The sequence below is a fragment of the Microcaecilia unicolor genome, chromosome 2 (assembly GCF_901765095.1).
Source record: "Microcaecilia unicolor chromosome 2, aMicUni1.1, whole genome shotgun sequence".
Taxonomy (NCBI): domain Eukaryota; kingdom Metazoa; phylum Chordata; class Amphibia; order Gymnophiona; family Siphonopidae; genus Microcaecilia; species Microcaecilia unicolor.
In genome coordinates, this window is record NC_044032.1 from 411252503 (window position 1) to 411273920 (window position 21418).

The following is a 21418-nucleotide window of genomic DNA, read 5'->3' on the forward strand; positions in this document are numbered from 1 at the left end:
TGTGTCTCAATTTGATTATAGCAGTGCGATATATGCTGGGTATAGGGAACAGTTGATGAAGAAACTCCAACGTGCCCAAAACACTGCAGCTAGGCTTGTTTGTAAAGTTTCTCATTTGGATAGGGCATCACCACTGTTATCTAAGCTGCATTGGCTCCCATTTAAAGCTAGGGTCACTTTCAAACTTTGTGTTCTTATCTACCAGATATTGTTTGGTATGTTCCCTGACTATATGCAACCTCTTGTTGACCTTCCACCACGTAATGCTGTTCTAGAGGCTAAGAATTATTTATAGTTACACTATCCGAGCAGTAAGAAATTTGCATGTTAGTCAGTTCTTGAAGCAGGATTTGCTTATTAAGGCACTAAATGTTGGCACTCCTTATCTAAATCTGTCCATGGTCAATGTGATTACATGACATTTTGAAAAATGTCTTTCCTCTTTAGTAGATTTCAGGAAGCGGTCTCTGAACTTCCTGTTTAGGCTGATCTGATTGCTTTTACCTTTTTGTCTCCCTGTTTGATCCAGGGATTGTAGTGTTTTTTTTTGTTTTTTGTTATTCTATGTAATATTATATGATGTAGTTGTATTCACTTTGTTTTGTGTACTTTCAGGGTCAGGTCAACCTGGTAAGCATTGTAAGCTTGGCAGGGGGTGCTGGCCTTTGGATAGCGCTATTGCGCTGAATGCGCTGACAATCACCGCAGATGCAGGAACAAAATTTTAACACTCCATGGGAATGTAAAAAAGTTTTGATACCACAAATCCTATCCTCCCTTCTTGTCTTCCTCCACACAGTGCTTACATACAGGATCCTACAGCCGGCAGCAATTCATAGTAAGAAGCTATCTCTGGACTGTGGTCTTCCTCTTGCTGCATCCTGCTCTCTCTACTGCAACTTCCTGTTTAGCGCCAAACAGGAAGCTGCAGTAGAGCGGGCAGGACATGACAGAAGAAAGGCCATGGAGATGGCCTCTGACTGTGAATTGCTACCGGCTGCAGGAACCTGTATATGAGACCCATGGGGATGAGGAAGGGAGGGGAGAAAAATGTTGGAAGGACCCATGGGAGGGAAAGGAGAGGTGGGGGGCTGGACTTGGAGAGAGGTGCTAGCTAGGCCCATGGGAGGAGGAGGAGGAGGGAAAGGAAAGAGGTGCTGGTTGGATCCATGAGAGGGGGAGAGAGGTGCTGGCTGGACCCATGGGAGGAGGACGGGGAACCTAGAGGAAAGGGAAAGAAATGCCGGACGAAGGGGATGAAGGAAGAGGGAGTCAAATACTGAACCCACAGCGGGATGGAGAAAGGGAAAAAGGGCAGGCAGGTGAGCCAGATGCTGAAAGGGGTAAGGGGAGAGAGGGAGGGAAGCTGGACACAGGGAGGTAACAGAAACAGAGAAGAAATGATGTTCATGGGGTTAGGGGTGGTAACAGGGACACAAAGAGGAGATACTGCGTGGGGATGGTATATGGTCACAGAAGGGTGATTTTTTATGACACAGGGGGAGAGGCTAGGCAGATTGAGAGGTGTTGATGGGTGCTGGGATATGAACACAAGGGAGACACTGGACAGGAAAGTATAGTGACACAGAAGGAAGATGCTGAATGTAGGGGATGATAGGGATACAGAAATGGAAGATGGATGGTGGACATGGAGAGAAAAGAGATATCAAATAGACATGAGAACATGGTGAATGAGTAAAAGAGAAGACAGAGGGAAGCAGAAACCAGAGCCTGATACCAAAATGAATTAAAAAACAAAATGACCAGACAACAAAAGGTAGAAAAATATATTTATGTTTCTATTTTGTGATTAGAGTATGTCAGATTTGAAATGCACATCTTGCCAGAGTTAGTGTTAGACATGGCTGGGACCCAGGGTAGAAATTTGGGAGGAAACCCCAAAGCCCATTACCAGAAGGCTTGGGGCTATCCCTGGTCAGGGGCCAAGGGCAGTTACCCCAGTTGTACTCCCTTAACACTGTCCCTGGCATGTGCCATCTTTATATTTTTCACAATACAGGAGTAAATGCATCTGTTTATATATCACTGGTGTTGTACTACATAACTGTTTGAGGTTTGTCAGATGAGGTCAGAGCTGGTGGGGAGAGAGCTCATGGAGATGGGGCGGGGTCGAGGATGGGGACAAACATTGTTCCTGTGTCATTCTCTATGATCTTCTGAGGGCGCCAATTTATAGGTTTGCAGGGGGGACACCAGAAACCCTTGCGTCGGCCCTGTGTACTTTATTCTCGATTAAGTGTATTTTTATGCTGGGATAATGTGGGGTACAAATGTCATAAATAAATAAATTGACACCTATACTTGTGCCACTAACTCTCATCATAGGCACCAATAAATATGCATTAAGCATTATTCCATAAAGTAGCACCTAAGTGCTATGTCCACCCATGCTGACTTACGTTAGTATTCTGTAGCAGCATCCTGGCACACAGATGCTATTATAGAATTGGTGCCCAGCATATGGCATCAATGCACCTACATGGAAGCACCATTTATATAATTACTTCTGTAGTGTGTATTACAGCAGACGGACACTTTTATAACACATCATTTTGGAACATTATAAACTTTAAGTTCTTTGGTTGTGAATATATTGCAGGTCCTCTCAGTTCTTACAAGCAGTTCCCCTATCCAAATAGGGACCATATTGAAACCTTAATTTTAGAAAAGGATGCACTTTTCTTGTCCTGACAGAAGATTTCTATGACTTTTCTAGACACAGTTTTGTTTATTCTTTTTTATCCTGAATACTTTTATTTCAAGATGAATCTAGCTATTTGGAAATTAACCTAGAAGAGACAGAGGGCTTAAAGATCACTTAGCAGATCCTTAGGTGCAGTTTATAATGAAATGCAGCAAAAAAAAAAAAAAAAAAAGGAATTCACACAGCATTTTAGCCCAGCAGGACTCCCTCCCCTCATCTTCTCAGTATGCTCAGCCTGGTCTGCACTGCTATTCAAAAATTAGCCCTTGTCAGAGTAGGTCAAACTAAGCAGCTCTTTTTGCACTGGGAGGATAGGCAGAGTAAAAAAGAGCAACAAACAGGGCAGAAGGGAACATAAAAGGGTAAAACAGAAGACAATGAAGTAGGCAAGAATGATAAAGTGCTTAGAAAAAAGAGAGATATAGAAAATGTGTATTGCATGTGTAAATATGTGTGTGTGTGTGTGTGTGTGAGAGAGAGAGAGAGAGAGAGAGAGAGTGAGAGAGAGAGAGAGAGAGAGAAAGTAGTAAAATTGCTAAAATGTCAGCTTTGAATATATTTTTATTCCAGTGAACCTGCACAGAAGAATGGCAGGACAGTGTCAAGAAAGGCAGATAGCATGGAAAAGAACAAACATATGATTAAAAGAAAAAAAAAAACCTGTTAAAGAGAGGAGGGTCCCAGGAGAACGATCCAAGATGGCCGTCTGACCAGACGTGTTTATCGGAGCTCCTGAAACTTACCGCCACATGTTGTTGATACGGAGTGCTCTTCAAGAGCAATGGGAAAGAGGAAAGGTAAAACTGCTGCTCTTGCCTCCCCGAGTGCAGTTGGAACACCCGTCATGTCTCAATCTAAGCTGGAAAGTTTCGGAATCCGAGCACTGGGAACGCCGACTCAAGCTTCTGGTAGCTCCATAACGCCAACGTTGGAGCACAGCGCAGAGGGCGTTACATTGAGCACTCCTTCTGGTTTAACTCCTCCGCAACTTGGAAGGATTAGCGGAGCTGAAGGAGAGTCGTTTGAGGGAGCATCCGAAGTTGGTGACTTTCCGACGACTGTGGGAGGACCAGCCTCCGCTTCTACACCAGGTACTTTAACAACTGAAGGGGGCTATTTACCCCCAGTTATAATCCAGGGAGGAACAGCTCCTGGATTAGGAAGAGGTATGTTAAAGCCAGAAAAAGTCACTTTGGACACTCTCTGGGAGGCCATACAGGGGCTGAATACATCTCTCCAGCAAATGTTTAACTATACCCAGACGGAAATAAATCAACTAAAAGTTACTGGTTCACAGATTTCCACTAGAGTTGAGAAGTTTACATCTAAAATGGAAAGTGTGGACTCTGAACTAAAAACTTTACAAACCACAGTGGTCTCTGTAATTAAAGAGAACAATTTCCAGGCACGCAAATTAGAATACATGGAGAATCAGCTTAGAAGATGTAATTTAAGATTTCTCAATTTTCCTTTCTCTCCATTTATTACATCTGTTGAACTTTTGAAAAAATATTTTCTTGAGATACTGAATATTCCAATGGAAAGTCACCCTTCAGTGACTAGAATAGTTTATCTTAAAAAATTAATGAAAGTATCCAATGCTGTTCCAGAATCTCCACAAAATGATCTGACTGATTTTCTTAAAAGATCTGAAATTTCAGACAGAGCTACATTGCTTGTTACTTTTGCACTGGAATCGGATAAAAATTTAATAGTGCGCATTTATTTCCAGAAAATGAATGCTGTCTTTATGGGCGCTAAACTTCAGATTTTTCCTGATCTTTCTAAAGAATCACAAGCCAGGAGGAAGGAAATGATGGTTTTTAAACCAAAAATCCTTTCGCTTGGTGGTACTTTTCTAGTTCAATTCCCCTGTAAGTGTATGATTACTATGCATGGTGTTAATTACCTTTTTACGTGCCCTAAAAGACTACAAGAATTTGTTTTGGCTCGAGAGAATGTAAGAGATACCCCTGTAACGGTATCTCCTAGTTAAATGTGCTGACTAGGCTGCTTGATTCTAATTTCCTTCTGGTCGTTGATCTAAGTTGATTAAGTTTATTGCTTTATATTACTTTCTTTCTTGGATCTTCTCCATTGTGGACTAATTATTTTGGTAATTTCTTTTTATTTTTATATATATAGAACAATTCTGTTGGATTGTATATTATATTGTGAATTCCATGCATTTTGATGTAATATCATCTTTATGTATTAAGTTGAAAATTATAATAAAAAAAAAAAAGAGGAGGGTCCCAAATCAGGTTGAAACTTTCATTTCAACTTCTTTTTCTACTGTAAAGCATTATCATGCTTCTGACATTGTAAAAAAGTAGTGATATGCTGTGTGAGGGAGTCTATAGGAACATCCTCTCCCTTAATAGCACTCCCTCACAGTATCAGAACTACCTTAAAACCCATAGTCCTGCTCAAGGGGGAAGTGATGTGGAAGGGGTGGAGCCAGGAGGGCATGGTCCAGGAAGTATATAAGCTAAGATCATAGCTAGGGGCAAAGTTGCCAGGTGGGCGGTTTTACCGCCCAATTGGGCGAGTTTTCATCAGCGGCGGCGGGAAAAGTTCACCGGCCGCGGGATGCGGTTTTTTTTGGCGGTTTTCCCGTTGCCAATGTGCGAGTTTGGCGGTTTTTCCCAGGGCTTCTATTGGTCCAATTCGGTCCAATAGAAGCTTTTCCGGGGCTTCTATTGGTCCAATTTGGTCCAATAGAAGCTTTTCCGGGGCTTCTATTGGTCCAAATTGAACCAATAGAAGCCTTTCAGGGGCGGGGTTGACATCAGGGATGACGTAGGGGACGGGGTTAGTGACGTGGGAGGCGGGGTTAGTGATGTGGGGGGCGGTGTTAGGTGACGCTGAGGCGGGGTTCGGTGACGCGGGAGACGGTGACTGGCTACGGGTGGTTTTTGGGCGGGTTTACGGCTTGTTTGGGGCTGGGAAAATTTTTCCCAGCTGGCAACCCTGGCTAGGAGTGGGGGAGGGGGCAGAAAGAAGCAGTGAAGCCCCATGGCATACAACTCCACCGCCTATTGTAAACTACAATAACTACAGTCAGGTAAGTCAAGTCCAACTTGGAACCTTGAAGACTTTGTATTTTGACTAGAGTTCTTGATAAAGATTGCAGTAGTAACTGGAGAGCCAAGCCACAGATAAGTAAAGTGTGCTGTTGTGCCAAGAGACAAGAATGCATGATGTAGCCCTGCAGGAGCAAGCCACCTGAGGATATTGTTACATCCAAGGAATTTGCTTTGAGTTTGCCTTCTTCCTCCCTATGAATTGAACAGGACCCCTTGCCAATACCTTCCATAAATATTAATTGCCTTTACCTGCAACCGCTGTGTGATCTGTCTTATGTGGGCTCCGGCTCGCTTTTGCTTCCGGTACCACATGTTGCAAATATAGCAATGAATGGGGTTGTTGTAGCTTCATTAAACCAGATCTGTCAATTTCACAAACATGCATAATTTGCCAGAATGCTCAGTTTGGTTAGTCAGACCTTTTTGATGCAATACAAGCAGATCTTTTTTTTAAATTAGAATTTAAAAAATACCTCTCTCTATTTACACCAGGGTTTAGTTGGTGTAAATCCTTGCACCCCCAAATTTGATGCAGATCCCAGTGGCAAATGCAATTCTATAAATGGTGCCCAACTTTGAGTACTGCCTATAGAATAACTACTACTACTACTACTATTTAGCATTTCTATAGCGCTACAAAGCATACGCAGCGCTGCACAAACATACAGTAGAAGAAAGACAGTCCCTGCTCAAAGAGCTTACAATAACACTTAATGCTAATGTTTATCGGTTCCTAAATTTGGGCACCATTGATGAACTGACTCTGTTGACTAACACCATGTCAAGAAAGGAGGTTCCCACTACTTTTATTGCAGGTTATGCATTACCATGCAGATTAAAGTAAAGAACCTGCTCCCGGTTAAAGCAGAAGCACACAGTAAGTGGTCCCATGTAAAGGTATACTGTTCTTTGTAATTCATGCATACAGATGTGGTCTTTTATTGCTCAGGAAAGGGATTTACATACAACCATGGGGTAGATTTGTTTGTATGTGCTTATTGGCCACCTTTAAATCTAGACTGAAAGCCCATAGTAGTAGTAGTAGTTAATAGTAGCAGCAATGTTACTGGTTAGAATAGCAGGGTTGAAGTCTTGTTTCTTTCACCGACATCTCCTGTGACCGTGTACAAGTCATTTACCTACTATGAGTTGCCTTGAGCTTAGGTTTGGAAAGGCAAATACCCCCCCCCCCCCCCTCATTATTTAGAGCTGCTGTCCTGAGCATATCTGTTGACTGTTCTCTCTCTCTCTAGTTGGATTGAGGTGTTGGGCTTTCTCCTTCACTTGGTGGTAATGAGGCATATTTTCAAAGCACTTAGCCTTCCAAAGTTCCATAGGTTTCTATGGAACTTTGGAAGGCTAAGTGCTTTGAAAATATGCTTCCTTGTCCAATAGCCTTAGAGTTGCCAAGTCAACCCAGCTCAAATAAGCAGATTGGCCCAGTCCTAGTTCTGTCTCACTGCATGCATGGGGTTGTAGTTCTGACTTCCATATTTCTTAGGCATCAGAACTACAGCTCCATGAACCAGATCAGCTTGTTTGCTTGATCTGGAGTAAAACAAGCAACTCAGCTGCTGCCATGTTTTCTTGTATTTGGAATCCCTTGCTTTTGGGGGTCTAAAAGAAGTAGAATTGTTTGGTAGGAGTCCTGATTTTCCTTATCTCAGAGCTCAACCTAGGTATACTCTTTTGTTTCTGTCTGTATTTCTGTTTCTATAGCTTTATTTTACATGGCTTCTATTGTCTCAGAGTTGTAGAGATGCCTGTTATCCTTGACTGCTTGTTGCTTCTGGGTTCATATGTTTATTTCTGTTATGAGGTACACAAACGGGCTCATTTTCTAAAACAAAAGAAATATCCAAAAAAAGTCATAAGGTGGCTAAAGGAGGTTTTTCTTTCAAAAACATTCAAGTTGTGATTTTTGACAGCTCAGTTGTAGATGTTTTGCTCCATAGTTTGTCCAAATTTCAAAGGGATGTGATGGGGCATGTTTTGGGTGGGACCTGGGCAGGTCCTGTGAAGGACATGGGCGACCTCAAAAGATAGACATTTTTTTCTGCAATAATGTAACAAAATGAAAATTTGGTCTAGGGACAAAATTAAGACTTTTTGGCTAGATATGTTTCAATCGTGACTAAATGTCCAAAAGGTGCCATAAATGACCAGTGGAGGGATTAAAGCATAACCTCCCTACTCCTCCAGTGGTCACTGACCCCCCCTCCCAGCCTTCTAAGCCAGACTGTATGATAGATTCACATATGATGGCCATTCCTATTAGAGCAGCAATCAGATTCAAGGCGTAGCCTCATGGTTAGTGAAGTGATTTGTAGAGAAGGGCCCATACATATCCCACTCTAACTGGTACACGTGGTGGTACATGTGAGCCCTCCAAAATATACTAATAGGGGCTCATTTCAAAGCACTTAGACTTACAAAGTTCCATAGGTTACTATCAGGCTCATTTTCAAAAAAGATAGATGTCCAAAAAGTGACATAAGTCAGCATTTGGACGTTTATCTCACAGAAACATCCAAATCAGTATTATCAAAACCTCTTTTTTGACGTCTTTCTCTGACATCCGTCAGAAGGACGTCCAAATCTTAAGGGGACGTGCCAGGGGCATGTTAAAGGCAGAACTCAGGTGTTCCTAAGACATGAACGTCTTTCAGCAATAATGACTAAAACTTAGATGTTATGAGCTAGACCTGTTTTTATAAAAGGTAGCTGGCGTGGGGAATTGAACCCACTTCCCCAGGATTAAAGTCTGCTACATTAACCACTAGGCTACTCCTCTACTCCACACAAGTGGTGCCCCAAATGACCAGATGACCACTGGAGGGACTCGGGGATCACCTCCCCTTACTCCCCCATATCACAAAGCATTTTTTCCAAACAGCACTTTCAAAAGGAAAACATAGACTTTTTTTTTGTACAAAATGACCTTTCCTGTTCTGATTTTGGACGTTTTACAAAATAAAAGTCCAAATTCAGACTTAGATGTCATAACCAAAAATGCCCCTTGTGCATTTGAGTTGCCCAAAGTCACAAGGAGCAGCAGTGGGAATTGAGCTCATGTTGCCAGGAACAAAGCCTGATGCACTAACCATTAAACCACTCCTCCTCTGTTTTGGACATCTTGCATTTGGACATCTTGTTCAAAAATGGAACAAAAAAAAAAAGGACTGGGGTGGGTGGGTGGGATTTGGACATCCTTGTAAAACATCCAAATTCTGATTTAGACGTTTCTTTCAAAAATGTCCCTCCACGTAACTTTGTAAGTCTAAGTGCTGTGAAAATATGCCTCATTTAGATACCTGTTTTACCTACATATAGGTGACACCTGCAAGCTTCAGAGCTAGTGTAGTGTACAGTGAGGTACAGTAGGTATTTTTCTGATCCTGGAGGACTCACTATACAATATAAGGGGGCCATGGTTAAATGTGCAGAGATGGGTAGTAACAAAGTACTTTTAATTTGTTATAGTACATAATACTTTTACTTTGTATTGAGCTACTTTTTTGTGATACTTTTTACTTGTAAGGAGTTACAAGTAAGCTATACTTTTGTACTTAGTTAACAAAGTACAAGTTTAAAGTATTTAAAAAAAAAAAGTATTTTCCATACCTTTGTTTCTTCCCCTCTTCAGGCAGTCAGACCTAGCTTGCAATTGATCTGGCTCAAACCTCTGGTCCCAGAAACAGTTGAGCTGAGACCGGAAGTCCAGGCCCACTTGGACGCAAGCCAGTGTCTGGCATCACTTGGAAACCCTAGTCCCGCCCCCCCCCCCACACACACACACTTGAGTGTGATTGGCTGAGGAAGTGTACCATCAGCCTTTCACCTACTCAAAGTCCTCCAAGGTGGCCCCTGCTCCTGCCTCCTCCTCCTCCTCCTCCTAATTTAGCAACAGACTAGTGTGGCTACACTGATTGAAGTGAGGAGGACTCAGAGGAAGCAATACTCATGCACTGAAGTCATCACATGTGCATGTTGTGTTCAGAGAAGTCCTGCTCCTGTAGCCTGTCCAAGATGGCCATAACCCCTCCATTGGTGCTGCCCATCTCCAACTTCCAGAGTTGAAGGACCCAGTGCAGCTCCTTGGCAGAGATAGGTTGGCACTGCTCTGCAAGTCTGCAATCAGTCCACAGGAAAAGGAAAGCCTCCCCAGAACTAAGTCCTCTCTGCTCGGGCTGGCTCACACTGTTTGACACACGCACAGGCCAGCAGCATCAGAGGTCACCTGACTACTGGCACATGCGTATGGGGTCTTGCACGTGCAGCTAAGTGAATTTTCCAGAGACTCCCATGTGCAGCCAGGAGGTAGTAGTGCTGCTCACCTGCTGCCTGCAATGGTGGCATGAGTCACTGCTACTAACTAGTAGTGAGCTAGCTCTGAGTCTCAAAGTCTTCACCTTGTCTTCTTTCCACTGTGCAGCAGTACTGAGTCGGGTGTATTAATTTTTGCTACAGCAAGCTAAGCAATCAGCCCACCACTGAGCCAAGAGAGAGCTGACCAGATATTTGCAGGTGCTATTCCCTGACTTGTCTGACCTTAATAGGGTTACAGAGGAGGTGGAGAGGGGAAGCAGTGGGCACCAGTCCCACCCTTTCTTTCTGGTTTCCGACATGGAGGCCTATCATGAAGGTGATTAAAAGACAAAACATTTACAAATATAAAATTAATCAATATTTAAAAACACTATGCATATAGTTATTATTTTTTTTTAGCAGCAATCATTTGAAAATGTAGACCCCAAAATTCCTTTCTTCCTCCACCCTCTCACAAATAAATTTTACAAGCTTATTAAAAAGATATTAATTTCAATTTGTAACTTCATTTATTAAGTTTCTGTTCCATTGTACCCACAGAGATCTAGACAGATTACAAATTGATAGGTACATAATCACATTACAGTGTTGCTTGTAAACATACTAGATTTTATGGTCCAAATAGTTAAGAATACTTTTTACTTTGTAATGAAAAAGTAGTTTTAAGAGCTGTACTTTTTTTATTTATTTTTTTTACTTTTACTTGAGTTTTTTTGGATAAGACTTTCTACTTTACTTCACTACTTTTGAAGCTAGTACATTTACTTTTTACTTAAGTACTTTTAAAAAGTAACAACCTCCATCTCTGGAGATGTGTGCTTGGGACTTTTTATGTGAAGTCCACTGCACTGCCCCCTAGGCTGCTCCACTGCTCTGCTGGGAAGTCTGTCTGGCCAGTCTACTAAGAATGATTCCAGTGGCTGTTTTTTGGGTGTTTTTATCTTGGACATTTTATTTTCCAAAATGACCCCCCCCCCCCCAAAAAAAAAAAAATGCACTGACCACAAAACATCTGGGAAAAAAGGTGATTTTCAAACCAAAAAGATAGATGCTTTTCAGGTTCCAAAATGGCTATGTTCACCACTTGATTTTTGGATGTTTCTAGCAAAACGGACAAAATCGGATTTAGAGGTTTTATTGAAAACGCCTCTCGTACTCTTTCAAAGCTGTTTTGCAGGTTGACATTAAAAACAAATGTGGTGCATCTGTTTTTAGTGTGTTAAATGTAAATTATGCCAACCAAAATAAGGGAAATGTGAGAATTCCATTGAAATCAAACCATGCTGAAATACATATCCCCCTGATTACTAAGCTGTGCTGGCGGCAGCTGTGCACTAATGCCGGCACAGCCCATTCACTATGTATGGGCTGTGTCGGCATTGCTGCGTGGCTTAGTAAACAGGGGAGTTAGTGTGAGTTTGACTTCAAAATTTTTGTTCATCTCAAACACAGTGCCAGTGTGTGTATTTAGCAGTAACAAATGATATCTACAGTCAGTTCATGAGTAGCAATAACAGGCAATGGTTTAAGGTGGCAAGAGCTTGCCAAAATTAACCTGGAAAAGATATAGATTTATCCTATATAATGAAACCTGATTTCTGTCTGCATGTCATATTCCTATAAAATGGGATTGTGCCTCTCTCCTCACATCACTGATTGGTGGCTCAGAAAGGGAATGGGATTTTATATACCGCCTTTTTGTGGTTATAATCAAAGCAGTTTACATATTATATACTGGTGCTTATTTTGTACCTGGGGAAATGGAGAGTTAAGTGACTTGCTCAGTCACAAGGAGCTAGCAATGGGAATTAAACCCAGTTCCCCAGGATCAAAGTCTGCTGCACTAACCACTAGGCTAAGAAAGCAGGCTGCAGTATCAGCCACATACAACCTTAAGAAATATGGTAGCAGCCTCAGAGTATTGCATGTGTAGACATGTAGTTCCAGTTGTCCTATTGACTTTCTGCCAGAAATGCAAACTATAAGTTCATGCACGCAATAAAGCAAGACCAGGACTGAACTACCTAGTTCCTTATGGCATGGAGCCAGGTGCATATCCTTCTCTCTGTCATTAGATACTTCTACCACAACCTTGTCCATGTTCAGTATTTGAGGACTGTATGCAGCGAGAGTGACATCTGCATATAATGGATGTAGTGGACATGCAAATCTTTCTCATGCATATTCATTAGAGATATCCTAAACACCTGGGGCCCTGTTTACTTAGCAGAGTTATAGGTATGTTAGCATCTTTAATGTGTGTTAACCACACATTACATTAACTGTGTACACAACTACAATATCCCTATAGGCCCCTACACAGGTGCATTAAGAATGCTAACGCACCTTATTAAATAGGGACCCTGGTCTGTTTGCAGCCTTCAAGGACAGAACTTGGACAAGCCTGCTCTACCAGGGCATGGAGTTTCAATGGCTCTAGGGCAGTGTTTCCCAAGTCCAGTCCTGGAGTACTCCGTGCCAGTCATGTTTTCAGGATATCCACAATGAATATGCATGAACTTGATTTTTTTTTTAATTTGTACCCCGCGCTTTCCCACTCATGGCAGGCTCAATGTGGCTTAGGTACTTACTTGTACCTGGGGCAATGGAGGGTTAAGTGACTTGCCCAGAGTCACAAGGAGCTGCCTGTGCCGGCAGTGGGAATTGAACCCAGTTCCCCAGGACCAAAGTCCACCACTCTAACCACTAGGCCACTCCTCCATTATATGCAAATCTCTTTCATGCATATTCATTGTGGATATCCTGAAAACCTGACTGACAAGAGGTACTCCAGGACCAGGCTTGGGAAACACTGCTTTAGGGCAGTACTTTTCATCTGAGTCCTTGGGGCATACCCAGCCAGTCAGGTTTTCAAGATATCCAAAATGAATATGCATGAGATAGATTTGTATGCACTGCCTCTTTGGCATGCAGATCTAGCTCATGTATATTCATTGTGGATATCCTGAAAACCTGACTGACTGGATGTGCTCCAAGCAGGGCTGTCGAGAGACTGGGCTGGGCCCGGGGCAAGGTCGCCCCTGGGTCGCTGAAACCGAGGTCGCCGCTGCTGCTCCCCCCCTCCATCCACCACCGGGCCGGGCCCACTGCATTGAAATCACAGCGCCTCTCACCTCCATGTGTAAGCGCTGCAGGCAGCAGGGCAGCAGATCGCCTCCCTTCGGCCCTCCTTCCCTCCTTGTGTCCCGCCCTCGCGGAAGTTACGTCAGACGAGGGCAGGCCACAGGGAGGGAAGGAGGCCCGAAGGGAGGTGATCTGCTGCCTGCAGTGCTTTCACATGGAGGTGAGAGGCGCTGTGATTTCAATGCAGGGGGTCCGTCCCGGTGGCAGACGGTTGACGACGGAGGGCGGGTGGGACTGCGGCGCCAGGGTCACCTTGGAGGCCCGGAACCAGGGAATTTTGTCCCCCATGACCCCCACCCCTTCGGTGCCTATGGCTCCAAGGACTGGGTTGAGCAGCATTGATCAAGGGCAGAGGTTTTCAAATCAGTCTTTGGGACACACTCAACTAGTCAGGCTTTCAGGATATCCACAATGAATATACATGAAAGAGATCTGCATACAATGCTGCCATTGTATGCAAACCTTTCTCATTAATAAGCATTGTGGATATTCTAAAAACTTGGGTGTGTCCTGAGGATTGGGCTGAGAACCACTGCTCCAGACAGCAGAGTTGTGAACCATCCTCAGCACACTGGTGGCCCAGAGGTCAGTTTAGTAGTGGAGGCTAAAATAAGATCAGGGCAAAACGTTTGATTGAGAATGGCAAGTGATGAACCTCTGACTCCCACCAGGGGTTGTCAAAGTATATTTGAATTGTTAATAAGTATTTCATATAGCCAGTTTGTACTATGTAAATGAGTGAACAAAACAGTGGAAGCTAGAGCTGCTTAAATGTTAGTAGGTATGAACTGAAAAGTAAAACAAAGGAAAAAATGTTTTCTTTCCACCATTTTCAAAGAGAATACATAAATATTAGGAAATAAATAGAACATCTCAAAGGCAGAATAACATAGCAGACTGATTAGTGCAAGGTGTTCATCTTTTCTTGAAGGTTTGATTACCTTTGTTTTTTCCCTTCCCTATACCATCTAAATGAAAAGGAAAGGTGAGGGTTTCCCTCCTGAGGTTACCTCTAATCCTTTTCATCAGCAGACGATGGATTCCTTCGTTCTCCATACTCGAGGAAACACAGTGGTGGGGCTCAGCCTTGTCCAGGATGGGGGGAGCATCCCAAATTTCAGGAAAATCTTTTCTTTCCCCACCTTATCAGCCTCTGCCTTTGCTGTGCAGTGAGAGAGACAGGAGCTTCAATGGGGCTTGTGCTGACAGAAGGCACTGAATGCAGCAAAGTCCAAGAGGGGGATGTCGTGGTCTCAGAAGTGGTGAGTGGATCAAAGGTGGAGAAATATTGGTTGCCACCTCTGTGACGAAGGTGCTTCAGAGAAGCCCAGCTGGAATTAAAAGTCAAGAAAAGAGTTCTATTACAGCCAAGTTGGAGGAGGGGGGACAGTAAGCAGCAATGCCTTTAGTTGAACCTCAGTTATTACTACGGATTCTATTTGGCAAGCTCTAGTGCAGTTGGAGATTTCCATTTAATCATGTTCTTTGGAAATGATTGTTTTAGTTCAGTAAGTTCAACTGTTGGCTCAAACACAAGAAACCAGCTCCAAAGATTTTAAAGATCAAATTGCCTCATTGGAGAGAGAGCTTCCCAGGTTTAAAGATGTTCAGTCTACCTTAGTAAGAGATAAAGAGGTCACTCATAAGAAGTTTGTGCAATTTGAGGAGAAAAAAAGGAGGCAATTGTATAACTGGGTGCCTCAAGATAGACATGCCAGTGTTGAATATTGAGCAGTAGTTCATTAACGGCATCCCCGCAGCAAAATGGGGTTATAGAAATCCTGCTTGAGTCAACATTGATGTTCCTAAAGTTAGGCACACACAGTTATGCCAGGGAAGGAGCAGGCATAAGTGTTCATGTTATGCATATCAAACATATAAACGGTGAGTGACCGTACTTACTCGCAAATGCGCAGTAGAGACTTCCCTCTCTGCCCCGCCCCCGCTTCATTATGGGGGCGAGACAGAGAGGGGAAGTCTCTACTGGCATGCTGCAGATGTTGGAACCGCTCCCCCTCCCCCCTCCCCCGTAGTTGCCGTCGCCCCTCCACCCAACCCGAGCAGCACTGTAAACTTACATCAGCACGCAGCAGCAGGCACATCAGCAAAGCTGCCGTCGGGCTTCCTTCTCTGCCTTTGTCCCGCCCTCACTGACGTTACGTCACACGAGGGCGGGACACAGGCAGAGAAGGAAGCCCGCCCCGACGGCAGCTTTGCTGATGTGCCTGCTGCTGAGTGCTGATGTAAGTTTACAGTGCTGCTCAGGCCGGGTGGAGGGGCGGCGACTCCGGGCCCCCCCCCCATTCCAAAAGTAGCCCGTTTTCAGGGGCTCAACAGCTAGTAGCTTCAGATTGTGCAGGATGCAACAGTGTGGTTGGTGACAGATATATTTAGACTGGAGCATGTCACTTTGGTGACAAAGAGTGCATTGATTGCCTGTGACTTTTAGGATTAGATTTAAAGTTTTATTCATAATATAAAAAGTTTTGACAGGGATGGCACCTTTTGATATGTCTCAAATATTACAACTTTATGTTCCACCCCGTGACTTGAGCTCTGAGGGTAAGAAACAGCTGGTGGTACCTCCCCTTTTTAAGGTGCATTATGCATCTACTGAGATACAGTTTCTCGACTGCAGGGCCTTTTTTAATGGAACAGATTGCCTGAGTCCCTGTGTCTTAATTTCAACTTGTTTTGTTTCAGAAAAGAACTGAAAATGTGCTCTTATTCTGCAGTTTTAAGATTGAGGGAGAACAATTTTCTTGTTTGCTGTCTTTTCTGGAGTTTGTGATTTATTATGTATATTTTATTGTAATTTCCCTAGTTACTAATGTGGGCTAGAAATTTATAAAATAAATCAATAAATAAACATACATTATTCTATTCTATAAGTTATGCATGTAAGATGTAGACACGTCATGCCCTTTCCATGCTGAGCCCATATGTATGCCTCTCTTGCATTTATGTGCTAAGGCACTTACACATTATTTCATAGAATAATGCGTGGTAGACTAGATTTCATAAATGGTGCCCAAATTTGGGCACAGAAGAAAATTAGTATGAGCGCTATTCTATTAACGCACCCAACTTCTGTGGAAGTTGGGTGCATTTATAGAATAGCACATAGCACTGGGATCTGTGACCAGCTTTGGCTGTGAGGATTTACACCTTAGCGTGCCCATGTGTGGGTTTTCCCCACATTCTAAGGCATTTTTACCACAACTGTAAAAATGGCCTTTTTCTATTTACATTTTTTTTTTATTAATGGCCATGCGCTAATGTTGCCTGTAGCGTTCAACCATTAAAACATTTTACCACATGAGCACTTACCACAACGCATTGTGTAGTTCATAAGGGCTCGCATGGTATTCCTGCACTAATCATTAGCGCAGGAATACCCCCACTATTTGTCCTTTGATACGCCTCTTTAAAAGAAATGTAAAAATATGTTTTAGAATGCACTTATTGGGCAGTTACCGCAGGATACCTGAGCACACCTCAGAATACGCCATTTTAAGCCGTGTTATTCCTTAGATTCTACATACTGTGCCTTGAGATCCATGCTGATTCTATAACAATGTACGTAATTTTACAAGCTTAACAAGCTAATGGGTGCTGATAACAGCACTTAAGCAATAATGAGAACTGACTGGCACTGATTAGAATTTACGCACCCAACTGGCTAAGCGTATTCTGTAACAAAGTGCAGCAAACGTCTAACATGCGCAGGCAAAAAGGGGCATGGTTATAGGTGGGGAAATCAGTGTTTTGTGGGCGTTCTGCAATTTACACATGTAGTTATAGAATATGGCCCAGTGCGTGTAAATCTACACGTCAGGATTTATGCCACACGTTCGTTGGTGTAAATGGAAGCGTGTAGTTTTAGGCACTGAGATGTCAACTAAGCTTATTCTATAATCAGCGCCTATATGATACGCTTGCAGTGCCGATTTTTTTAGGCGCCATATATAGAGAATCTCTCCCTATGTGTGTTAGTGCCTTATGTAGATTAGTAAAATGATCCTGAACTCCTGAAATTTGGTAGCTCCACTGCATATTTGACAGTCTGTCATCACTGAATGGTTAATGTAGTTACATAGTTTCGCCAGGCACCTGTATCTTGTAACGTTGTGCAGCCAGAAAAAAATTTCATTTTGTGGTGTTTCCTGTACCATTTATGAGATTTTCATTTCCTTCAAGTTGTTTTTCCTTTTTTTTTAAATTATGGGAGCACTATCAATAAGAGTGTGGACTTTTGCGAAGAATTTGCAGTATTTGTAAAGAGGATATACACTTTTCCAAAAGTACGTGCATGGGTACACTATCGGAAAAGAATGTGCATTCTTTCTGAAAGAGTGTACCCTCATTGCAAATAGTAAAGGGCAGGGGCAGACCGTAGGACAGTGCCTAAGGGCCCACAGCACTAGGGGGACCACGCTCCCCTACCTTCCATCTAATTTAATCACTTTTGATAGGTGGTTAGGGACCTGTAACTTTTATTGCCCAAGGGCCCAGATCACTGTCAGTCCGCCCCTGGTTCAGGGCAGTAACTTAAATTCAAATTTTAGGTCCCTTAGCAAAATGTTTGGAAAAGCTTCCCTTGTCTAGACTGGACAATCTAAGAATTCGGTGGTAGAAGGCCAAAATAAATCTTCCTCTGAGGATCCTGGAACAGGGATGGAGAGCATTTAACTTTCCCAGTTTCTCCTTCTCCGTCATATTAACCCTTCCTGGATCCTTCTCCCTCTTTTATTCTCTGAAGTTCCCCTCTCAGCATCTCTTCTCCTTTAGGAGTGGGGGAGTAACCTAGTGGTTAGTGTAGTGGACTTTGATCTGGGGAAACTGGGTTCAATTCCCACTGTAGCTCCTTGTGACTCTGAGTAAGTCACTTAACCTTCCATTGCCTCAGATACACATAAGTACCTGTGTATACTGTGGAAACTGCTTTGAATGTAGTTGTAAAAACCACAGAAAGGCAGTATATCAAGTCCCCCTTCCCATGCCACATCCTAGGTCCTCTAACACTTAACTCTACCATGTCATTACCCTGGTCCTCTTCTTAACTGTCCCTGTCTCAGAATGGGCCCAACCACAAAATTGCCTGACAATCCGTAGTCCCTGTCATCAAATTTCAGTAATAGACAAAGAGAAGAGAACATGAGGCCTGTATCTGTGAGCCAGCACACATACTGATAGCCATGGCCTACCCCCCTTTTCCTGCATGGACTTTCTGTTACCAAGGAAACATGTTCAAAGACAAGCTGCAGATAGATCTGTGAGTATGTACACTGGATTTCTGTATCATTATGATTTGCTGTGAAAAAGTAGATAACGGGAGATTAATTTTGGTATCCACTTCAGGACCGAGGACTTGTACCTGGGCACCCCCAAACTGCAACAGCTGCTTAGACAAAATTTAAACTTAGGCTGTATGATCTTTATCTGCCACCATTTTCTATCTAGTCTGCCTATCCATACCATCCACTATGGGCTATTTCTGTAGTAACAACGGTAATTGATCTGAATATAGCCAGCTATGACTGTACTTAGGGATCAGGTAAATTTGTCTCTTCCTCCAACTCCTTCTCAAAGAAAAAGAAATCTCCCAATCCACACCTGCTCAATATCAAAGACAAAGAAGCCCTTAAATACCTTCTACTACTACTACTACTACTACTCCTTAAAATTTCTAAAGCGCTACAAGGGTTACGCAGCGCTGTACAATTTAACATGGAAGGACAGTCCCTGCTCAAGGAGCTTACAATCTAAAAGTTCTTACCAGCTTTCTGAAAAAGAAAAAAGAGTGCCAAGAACCCCAATTCCAGTTCTCTTCAGCCTGATCTCAAAGAAGAAGCCTTTCAATATGAAACCCCCAGCTCCCCCAATCTAATTTCTAAGAAAACGTAAAAGCCTTTGAAGTCTCCCAAACCATGCCCACCCACCTAGTTATAAAGAAATAGATGTCCCTAATCACATTCCCAAGAACCCAATCTGAAAAAAGAAGAAGCCCTCAAACTGCTTCTGATCCCACCAGATCTAAGAGAAAAGAAAGCCTCTTAATCCTCCCCCACCCCCACTTACATGATCTGCTCGACCATGAAGCAAAACAGTGTATAAGCTGGCAACATTTATTAAATCACCTGTTGAATGACAGGAGTGTATTGCATCTGTGAAAAGGACTAGAAGGAGAGAGTTCTGTATTGAATATGGTTGCTAGAGTTTGGAAGGCAGCATCATGAGGACTTCCTCGTAGGAAGAAATAGAAAGAAGAGAGAGATAAAAATTGGGGGCCTGACTGTAATCCTTACAGTCTTTATTAAGGGCTAGATTCTGTATATTCCTTTCTATGCTAGGCCTGTTACTAAGGCCTAGGCCTGCTTCAGAGGCCTGTGCATTGCTCTGTTTGGTTCTCACAAGTTGGCCTAATAAGTTGCCATCTTTGTAACATACAGTGCTTTCTCAGGAGCTGAGAACAGACACTTCAAAGATGCACATTTGGCTGGAGCTGAGTATGCCTATCATATAAGCTGGATATAACCTTGGGTCTTGGTGAGAGACTGAGGATACAGTGAGCCTAATGTTTCAGTCTTGGGGTGAGAGGACACAAGGGCATTGTTTTAGTTTGCACGCACTACTCCTAATAGGTTTCTTTTTCTTTGTTTCGTTTTGTTTGTTTTAAATGGCCAAGCTGTATTGCAAACAAAAGTTAATACTCTAAACTAGGGTTTCCTGTGACTATCAGCTCTGTATTCCTTATCTGAACTGGCTAAGCTGTGCTAAAAAAAACCTAAAGTTAATACTCTATACTGGGGTTTCCTGTGAATAACTTATCAATGAAGATTTGTCCTGCTCTGAAAGTTCCCATTCTGTAGTTGGTAAGGGTCTGTGTTTTGTGTGTGACTGAGGTACAGTATTATGTGGGCATGTAGCTTCTGTGTAGAGAGATCTGTATCTGTTTCACTTGTTCTATTTTACCAGTAGGAAGAGTTGTATTGGTGTTTTTTGGACCCATTATAATATTTGTAGTGCTGCCTATTCATATGTAGGGTTCTTGCTATTTGAATGTTTGCACCTTGTCAGTGTGCTGAAAGATGAAAAAGGTTAAAAATCATTGGTTTCAATGTTCCTTCTCTGCCCATGACATACCCCCTCCCCAGAATACCTCAAAATGCTTTAATGCATTTCTGCAGTGGCCTCTTTATATGTGTTAACTGCATGTTAAGGACATACTGCTCTTGAGTAAAAGACCCCCTTAATCATTTGTTTTCTTTCATTAGTGTAGAAAGATCATTCACAAGTTGGAGTGAAGATTACTGTAGAATTACATGAGCATTGCAAGGGAGGTATCATTTCTATAGGCATTTTTTTCAGGATCAATTGGAAATTAATGATGGGGGGTGATTTGAGTGGAAATATCCGTAAGTGGAGTAAGGAAATACATAATACCTGTGAACTTTCAGCCCCTGCCAAGTATAGAGAAAAAGAGAAAGATAAAATCTTTTTCCTTCTCTTTTTTTCAGAGGAGGCTTAACTCCTTCATCACAAAATACCTCTCTTTAAGACATAATGGTGTAAGACTAGAAATGATTCAATTATGTTTTAATGGAAAGACTTATTCAGTATGTACCAGAAATGACTGCTCAAATTAAAGAAAAAATTTTTTATACATAGGATAGTGAAAGGTAATGATTCAGCAGGGCAATTATTTTTAGTGGTTTGACAGCTTTCTGATGGGATTAAAAGGATGATGATGTAGGTAGTAAGTCAACAAGTGAAAAGTTAGCACGATTTTGTGCTAAAATTAGCAGGGTTTAAATGATTTTCCAAGACTTAGTTTGTCATAATTTAAGCAGAAAAATAGTTTGTGAATCAGTTTTTGAGGAATTTTATGCTCCAAGTGAGGATCACTTAAGGAAATGTTTCAATTGGTTTGCAAAATGATTTAGTTTAAATCCATGTCCAGTGCAGATTTTGCATTCCAAAATAGGGAATGAGAGCAAACAGTCCATCTCTAACTGACAATGGATTAGTGGTAGAGGAGGCTCAGAGGAGCATTTTCGATATGACATCTGACTTTGCACGTTTTGCGCAAAGTTCAAAATACAAATAGAAAATATAGCCATTTTCGAAA